Source organism: Lactuca virosa, chromosome 3 (assembly GCF_052849685.1).
Source record: "Lactuca virosa cultivar CGN04683 chromosome 3, Lactuca_virosa_CGN04683_v6, whole genome shotgun sequence".
NCBI classification, from domain to species: Eukaryota; Viridiplantae; Streptophyta; class Magnoliopsida; order Asterales; family Asteraceae; genus Lactuca; species Lactuca virosa.
The window spans coordinates 255,275,445-255,284,901 of record NC_136428.1 but is presented as its reverse complement, the minus strand read 5'-3'; the positions used below and the strand labels follow the sequence as shown (position 1 = coordinate 255,284,901).

General features: G+C 32.2%; 1 long non-coding RNA gene across 3 annotated transcripts; it reads left to right on the top strand.

Moving 5' to 3' along the window:
- Positions 1-4,627: 4,627 nt before the first annotated feature.
- LOC145162918 (uncharacterized) lies at positions 4,628-7,951 on the top strand. Of its 3 annotated transcripts, none has more exons than XR_013739433.1 (8): positions 4,628-5,072; positions 5,174-5,424; positions 5,591-5,647; positions 6,338-6,456; positions 6,660-6,801; positions 6,895-7,000; positions 7,115-7,358; positions 7,514-7,951. It is a non-coding gene; the product is annotated as an uncharacterized LOC145162918 (long non-coding RNA). The 3 variants fall into 3 exon arrangements; XR_013739432.1 differs by having other exon boundaries at positions 5,147-5,424; XR_013739434.1 differs by lacking the exons at positions 4,628-5,072; positions 5,174-5,424; positions 5,591-5,647 and adding an exon at positions 5,804-6,254 and having other exon boundaries at positions 7,514-7,949.
- Positions 7,952-9,457: the final 1,506 nt, after the last annotated feature.

Genomic DNA, 9,457 nt, shown 5'->3' with positions numbered 1-9,457 from the left:
AAACGATTTTTGTGCAAATTTGGACTAAAAATGCAAACTTTTTGGAAATTGGGCCAAAAATGTAAAACTTACGGAATTTGAGCCAAAAATGTAAACTTTTTACAATTAAAGGCTGAAAATGTTCAATATTACATTTTTGGGCTGAAATCACAATTTATATAATGTTTTGGGCCGAAAATGCCAAGAAAAATAAGAAGGACCAAAAATGCCAATTTTCATCAAAAGGGACCAAAAATGTCATTTTTATTAAGAAAGGGGTTGAAGATGTAATTTATATGAAAATGGGCTGAAATGGTCAAATAAATATTTTGGGGTCAAATATGTTAATATTAAAACAATTGGGCCAAAGATATTAAGTTTATAGCGTATGGGTTTAAGTATATATATATATATATATATATATATATATATATATATATATATATATATATATATATATATATATATATATATATATATGAAGGTATATGTTTATAATCAAAGTGTCGTTATAAATCCAACGTCAAGTGTTTTACCATTGAAAGTAAATACTAAGCGTAAACGAATTCTATACTACAAACATATCGAAGAACGGAGAAACGATACAATGATTGGGCCCCAATGTTTCCTATTCGTGCATATTGGGCCCTCGTGGCCCAATCACACGATTATTGGACCCAATCTAATCAATACATGTTTATTGGGCTTCTGGTGATCCAATTACATGCCTATTGGACCCTCACTAGCTTTTACATGCTATTGGGCCTTAGTGGCCCATTTGCATTGCTAGTATGGTCCAAATCCATCATATGCTTGATGGGCTAACGAGTCCGTAAGTATACTCGACGGCCTAGAAATAACATGCATGATTAGTGGGCCACAGTTGTCCTTTTTCGTGTTTGTTAGGCTTTATTCATATTCATGTGAACATCAAACAGGTTGTAAACAATGTTATTCAAATTCATGGAGTAATAATTGGGATTTAGTGAGAATTATCGGTTGGCACCAACGAGTGTCGGTCGTAGCCTGTAGTTATAATCAGAGTCTCCTGGAGGGAGAGCGAGAGTTTGTGTATAGATCTATACGGGGGTGACTCCCCCACACCTGAACTGTTCGCTACAGTTGGACTCGGCCAGTCTAGGGTGACAAAATCTTGATCAAAACCGACGTTTGGAAAAATGCCAAGACAGACGAAATAGTCATTATTATGCATGGTTATAACGACTCACATAGAGATCCATTACCATATCATCATTCATAAGTAATCATATTCATACACTGTGACGATGCAAAGTGATTCATACAATAATACGATACTATCATACTATTTGAATTGGAAAACATCGGGTTTTCCGGGGAACGACATTATTCACTTTTTACATACAACAACTACAATACAAAGAACAATTATGGTGAACATTCACTTTTACATGTTTTGAAATCACATACATATATACTTATGGGATCATCACATCTTTTTCGTAAACAGTTTTTGTTTCAGAAAATATCGGATTTTCTGGGTTTTACAAACGATACAAAACATCTTTACATCAAACTTGCTTATGAACTCACCAACATTATATATGTTGACCGTTTTCAAAATAACTTGTGTTCTCAGGTAATCGTTAGAATGAAGAATTACCAAGCGTGTTTCTGAACGTCTTTTGTGTGATGTTAATCGATAAACAATTTATGTTTTGGATTATGTAATGTAAACAATGTACTTGATGTGAACAATGACGGTTGTAATGTATTAATGCATGGTGATGTTTATGTTATGTTTCATGTATATTCATTGTGATGATATTTCAATTTAAGTCACACGAGCCCTCGGACGGTTCTGCCGTCTGGTTCGGGGGTGTGACAAAAGGAAGAACCTAATTCCTAATCCATGTATGCGAAACCTATGGTAGGGTAAGCCAACATCCATTTTGGGCTTGAAACTTTAGTCATGTTTCTGGATAAATCAACATCCATTTTCACCATCATAACTGAGGTAATACAATATTAAGAGTATGTTTTTCCCTTTAATAGGAATCCAAAACTTAATAATACTCTCTGATTATCAGATTAACAGAAGTATTCTTTCCTTTTGTTAGAGTTTTGATGCATTAAATTAATGTGTTTCTTGCTACATTATCATGTTGTGTTTTGTTTCATATGCTCTTATTTATTGGAAATGAAGCGACAATCCGGTAGCTTATCTTGTATTTTCTTATGGAGATAAAGAAGAAAAAAAATCTTTGTCGAGAAATTGCCATAAGATTTTAATAACAGGTCAACACCTTCATGGAGTAATGTATTTTTTTCTGGTTATTGGTAGTGGTACTTGTAGTTTTACTAAAAGTCAAAAATTTCCAGGACTTGTAGTTTTACTAAAAGGTTAGCATCTTCATCGAGTAATATATATGTTAATGTGATACTTACACGGTTTTCAATATTTATTATGTATTTATGATGGTACAAAATATATTTTACATGAATTCTGTAACAAGGTGAACCGTGTAAAACGCAAAAGAGTTTCATTAAGGATTAAATGATATTTGGTGGTTATTGGCAGTGAGTGCTCTAGGGTTTTTGGTACTCTTGATGATTAATATACATTGGCCAATATATTTAAGTAGAAGTGATGTTACTTTATGGGAAGTGATATTTCCACTTGTACATCTCCAGGTACCATAGTGGAAAGCATTGCACCTGAAATTATGATTTATGATTTCTACATATGTTCTCTAAACTGGATTGATTGTGATCAGGTTTACATCTGCTTAACTGAAACAAAAATAATAACAGTTTCATTACATTTTACTTGCATTGATTTTGATCAAGATTGTGATTTATTTAGTACATTTTACTTGATGATAGTAGGTTGCTATTTTTTGAATTTAGCGCAATGAAAAGTAATAAAATATAATATTGTAACTACCGAGTTATACAATTACGTGTTCTCTTGGAGCTTGAACTAAGGGTTAGTGTAGGAATTCTTACAAACTACCTATTAGATCATATTTGCATATTTTTAATGTCCAGGTAACCAAGTATATCATTGCACTTTCAAATTTTTTTATTTTTTATTTTTTGAAAAAGTAACAATTATAGCATTACACTTACATTTTTTTTTTGAAAAACCATCCATTTATAGCACCAGACTTTCTGTTGGACTTGGAATGAAAGAACAATGTACCAAAGCATATAAAACAATCCAATTATATTATGTAACACTTCTTTTTTATAATCTGAGAATTTATTTATAAAAGATAATTTGTTGTAAAAATGTCAATTTATATCGGAATTGGGCCAAATACAAGACTGCTTCAACTAATTTTCAGAGGTGAAGCATTCAACCCAATATGGTTCCATACGCTTGGGCTAATTAAGGGTAATGGAAATTGATGGTTCAAAATTTGATAATTTGTTTATGAAAAGGTTTTATGTTAATCTTTAATTCTTTTGATAAAAATTATGTCATTGTTTCTTTTTAATAATGTCCAGGTTCACACAAAAGAACAATGGATATATTGGTATTTTTTTCACAATGAAATTGGAAAAAATAGTTCAGCTGGACTGCTGGAGTGGTGCTACTAAATATGTGGAGTTGAAGCTTGTGTCCGAGAAGATCCTCAATAGCATATTGGTAGATTTGTAGAGTTGAAGTAGGAGGCAATTTTGTAGTTATTATTATTTTTTTTCAAAAGTGTTTGATGTTTAAACTCATTATACGGTTGTTTTGAAAGTTGTTTTTTTATAGTTTTATGTAGCAATTGTGATTTACCAAAACACATAATAATAGGAATCTAGAAAGACAGATGGATGTACTATGTACTAAAACAATAGGCTATACACAATGTGGCAAACCTAATAATTAACTATTTATTTCCGTTTGTTGTTAAAAACCCATAGAAATAAAATTAAATAATAAAAAAAACAGAAATAATGAGAAGACAATCATTAAAATAAAGACACAAATGAAAATGAAGCCCGAATTCGATCCGGACACTTATGATCCTATCCACATAAAAAATGTGAATATGAGCACTAAACCTGTTGTATGTGTTTTTAAAGTATTAACTATGAAGGTCTATTAGAATTCACCAAACATTTTCATAATACTAATTTAATTATTTTATTCAATGTATAATCAACTAATTTTGGTGTTTGCACTGAAATGATATTTTTAACATTTAATAATTATTTATGATAAATTTATAAACAACATAAGTATATGTCATTATAAAAGTTGGACATAAGAATAAATTTATACTAATTGGTTGTACTTTGATCGATGATATACTTCATATATATTTATTGTGAGTTATCAGATTTGATGTCGGCATATTTTAACCGAAAATACACTAATTTAGTATAAAAGAAAAAAATAATAAATTATAAAAACGTAAATAGTGTAAAAAACCATCATATACAAAAACGTTTATTTTTTAGAGAGAAAAACAATCTCATACTATTATCTATTAACCAATTTTCAACATATTATATATACATACTAATTCTAAAGTGCCACTTGAACAGTACTTGCCTGTCATTGGCTGGAATTTTCTTTTTGGATTTTCATGTTCTCTTCCTTTGTTGTCTTCTTTGGCTTAATAAATATTTTATATTAGAAGTGAAAGTGGATTACACACCTCTTCATTTCTCAAACTCTGGATTACACATGTCTTCGTTTCTCAAACTCCTTTCTACGTGTTTGTTTTCCTGCTCCTTCTTTTTTGCCATATCTAATTTTTCCACCGCTTACCTTCTACGTCTCTGTTCTCTTTTGCTCTTCCAGTTTCCTCTACCCTCCATACGCTCCTTCCAAACCACCGCCCTACACTTCCCTCTTCCACCGTACGTCTTCAACCACTGCACCCCCATGGTAAATGGTAATGTTGTTCGACCTAAGGAGTATTTGGACTATGATCTCACCGACGACGACAACGACGTCGGCCAGACCTCCACCGTCAGGGCGCATCCACTACCTCTCCCTGACTTTGCGGTTCTGCTCAAACGCGATTCCTTCACTGTCTTCTACTTTCGTTCCGGTTTTGCATCGGCTGGACGGGTTGGAGCCGACCTCAACTGCTCCACAAACCCAGGTAAATCCAACCCACAATTATTCATTAGCTTTTAAAACAAACAAAACTCAGTTTTTCTTTCAATTTGGAATCAGATCCAATTGTGTGCTCTGCGATTTCAGTTTTGGGGTTAATTGATTCAAAGCAAAGTTTGAGTCGGATACACCGATTCCGGCGACAGCAGACGTTGGCGAGTCTGCCTCCGTTCACGGAGGAACCACCATGACGAACCTAAACTCATGACTTCATCTCGCATTCCCCACTGCTCTTAGAGGAAATACACCACCGGTACACCATCGATTCTTCCTTATGGCCATAGCGACGCCGGCGACACCGATTCCGCCGACCTTCCACCGTCGTCTTCAACACCGAGGTAAAAAACACATAATGTATGCTTTTAATTTGAAGTGTATATGTAATTCCAGTTTTCCTGCCTATGAGTTAGTTTATTCTGATGAATTTTGTTTATATTGATATACGGTTACTGCTCTATGTAAGAATTATTTACCTGTCAAGCTAAATTTTGATTTTTTTTTCAGAGTACATCGACTATATCTACAATTCTAAACATCAGTATGGGGATATGCTTCTCTTCGGTTAGTTTGCTTTAGTCATTGCCAACTAACCTAATAACGAATCAAAGCACTTCACGTGTTTTTCAACAAAAAGGATATATTCATGTGTCATGAATTATGATGCCCTGCTTTTACCCTAACTTTATGATATCTCTGGATCACAATAGATGAGATGGATGTTGCCATGAAGAATATAATTCAATTTTGTTATATTATATATTGTTAACCTGAATCTGCTGCTTTGAGTTGTGATAGAAAAGGTTAGATTTTGGGGTATGTTCATGAATAAAGATAAAGTGACCCCTGAAAATCATAGAAGATTCTGTGTTTTCCGTTGTGTTTTCCATTTTTGATAATAACCAAAACCTCAAATGATTCTTCTTGAACTATTTCTGATTTTCTAATTTGCAATTTAGAGATGGGGTTTGTTTTCGTTCATTTATTAATTGACAGGGTTCTTTTATATGTTCTTTTTCATCTTTTAGCATCCATACAAGTCAATTTAGTCATGTATAGTTCTAAATAAACTATGGATTTTAGTTTTACATAAAAGTGTATTGGCTATGTCTCTCTTCTACTTGAGCACATGAATGATCCAATAAAGACATCGCCAAAAGCAAGGCATAAGGTGTTGGATTTTGAAAATGGCATTCTTTCTTATGTTTTCTAATTGAAGCCCACTAAATCTGCCTTGAATACCATGTCCACCAGGTGCTCGATGTAATGTCACTCTCAAGAATCACTCTACAAATGTTTTTTCTGAAGTTTCATGATACATGAAAGGAAATAACTGGTGTCTTTTGGTCTTTGCAAGAAAACCAAGCAAAAAGGTAAACATAATAGCGTATGTTATCTTTAAATTGATCAGATTGTGAATGTTCATGAGATGAATAATACTTGGGAAGGACCTGTAGCTACCCTTACAGGCTGTCCTTTTTATCATAAGATCTAATGAGGTTCTGAATATTGATATATGGATGTGTTAGGCAGAAATGAATCAAAGACCAGTATAAATGTACATATTCTTTTGTAGGTATTTGCCATTAAGTCCCTTGGCCTGGTTGTGGAGAAAACCAGAACCAGAAGTCAAACTTGTAGGACCTTGCAGCTTTGAAAAGGAATGGCTATGAACAAGAGTGTTAATCTTAGCCTTCGTGAAGAAAGAGAAAATGCAGGTTCTTTTGTGTTTCATGCATCATCTTTTGTTTTGTCATTTGTGTTAACATGTTAACCCTTAAAATGTTTTTTGTTATGTGCATATGCTGCAGATGAGCTATGCATGGCAATAAAATAGGTGTTATGTGATAATGAGAAAGAAAGACATAAGTATGAAGAAGCATTGATTGCTATCACTGTTGAAGAAACCTTAAAACGGTTAGAGATTTCAACCTTTTACTAGACATAGGGTGATTCTGATTAGTTTTTTTTTAATAACTAAATTCACGTTTTGTAATTTGTTAATAATTTAATTTAGTTTATGCTTTGTAGTTACTGTCAACGCATTGGACGACCAGATTTTTGGGGAGGGGAGTCGGAAATTTTGTTTAGTTTGTAGGAAGAAAAACAAGATTCTGAAAATTGAAATTAATAATGGTTGTGATGAAAACAGGTGGAAGTGAAGGTGAAAGAGAATTGGAGACAAGATGAAGGGCTTTTCAGGTATTATGGGTATTTAGAAAAAATACAGCTGCTGTTGAAGATGTTGAAAGGCACTGGGGTACCACTTTACCTGGTAAAGTATATATGGGTGTTTTTTTTTTTTTTTTTTTTTACAGTAAAAAGTTGGGTAATATTATGATAATAGTCATTTCAAATAATTGTTTTTTTTTGGCTAAATCGATAAAATAATGGAAGTATTTCTTTATTTTTGCCCTTTTTCAATACCAGGTAATTAGAGCCATCCGGTCAGCCTACTGCAATGGGGCAAAAGAAGTTGTTCCTGAGCTTATTTGCCCGGAAAATAGAAAGTTTTTGGGCAAAGGGTATAAAGGTCAAAACAAGGGATTGTTTGATTATATAATTATGATAGTTTTGTGTGTATAGCGAAAGGTGCAAGTGAGGAATCGTATACAACGACTTTTGAAGTTCCTGATGTTAAAATGCGCTAGCATGTGTAATGTATGATCAGTTACATTTTTTTAACTTCTTTTTGGTTAGTCAAGGAATTTGTGAGTGTAATTTATAGGTTGGATTTCTTGCTGGTCAATTGTGGTCAATGTAAGGTAAAAAACATTTCGATTTTGATCTATTTGTGTAGTATCGTGAGTTTTTGAATGGTTGTATACATATGAAACTCAAAGGAATGGTTGGTAGCTTAATTTTCAATAAATGACAATTTTACCCCTGTGTTGGGAACTTTAATTCTGATTCATAGAATTGAAATCTAAGCACAATCATATTAATTTCGATGAATTACATAAGCGGTGAACATGAGTGCGTTTGTGCTACAGCAATACCTTCCAACCCCCGCAACTCCAACATCCGCAACGCGGGATTCTTCCCTAGTTATTTGCTCAAAATCAATGAATCGGTAAATATTCATTTACACTAATTCAGAAAAGTTATTTGGTCCAAAAAATAAACGGTCATTGCATATGGTAAAATCTAAACCTTGGACCCGATACCCTAAAGGAAACAATTTGTTACATAATATCCACCTTGAACACACAACCTACCCTACGACCACAATACTAACACTTATGCTCTGAATCCACTTTAGGGTGTTGTGTGCATTTATATAGTTAATATGACTTAAAATAAATATTAACTATCCATTTGAGGATGACATGTTCTTATTCAAGTTGAAAAGAAAATAAATTTCTATTCGACTATGTTTTGCGATGACAACCAATTAAGCTCATAGACAAACAATTTCAAATATAGGTATATATCTACCCGGGTATTCTTGCATTATCAATTTTTCGTTGCATTGTCGAGAGGGACATCACATGACAATACGAATATATTAGTGAAGCCTAAAAAAAGTTCAATGATGATGAAGCCTATATTTCAAAGAGTCAAATGTGGTGTATAAAGAAGTGTTGGCGATTAATATTGTACATATAACATTAGTAAATACATATACATTATTTAAAGTTTTTTTTTAGTTATTATAATTTGATGATTAAAATTTCACAAACTTGTTATGGAAAATCTTAATAAGTTTTGGACAAAATTACATAAATGGTCCCCATGGTTTCCCAAATTTTTGGTTTTCGTCCCGAACTTTTTTTTTGTTAAATAGATGGTTCAGGTGGTTTTTGTCCCGAAAAGAAACTAATTACCGAAAAAAAGTATTCGCCGCCCGCCGCTTTGCGCGGGTATACTACTAGTATATATATATATATATATATATATATATATATATATATATATATATATATATATATATATATATATATATATATATATATATATATATATATATATATATATATATATATATATGGTGAGGTTCAATAGAGAACCATAATTAATCAAGGAACCAAAGAACCAATTTTTTTTTCAACTTTAAAAACTTATTTTTTATCAAAAAAAAAAAAACTAAAAATACAGAAATTCATAATTTTTTATCCTTTTTCCAATAATGTCAAATTCGATAAAAAATTTTTTTTTTCGTCAAATTCACAATGTGAATATTTGAATAGTCACAATGTGAATCTAAATTCACACGGTGAATCCGAAAAATATATTTAACATTCACAATGTTAAGTTATGAATTTAGAAATTTTTAATTTTTTTTCGATAAAGAATAAACTCTAGAACTTGAAAAAAAAAATTTGGTTCCTTGGAGAACCAATAATTATGGTTCTCTATTGATCTTTTGCCTAT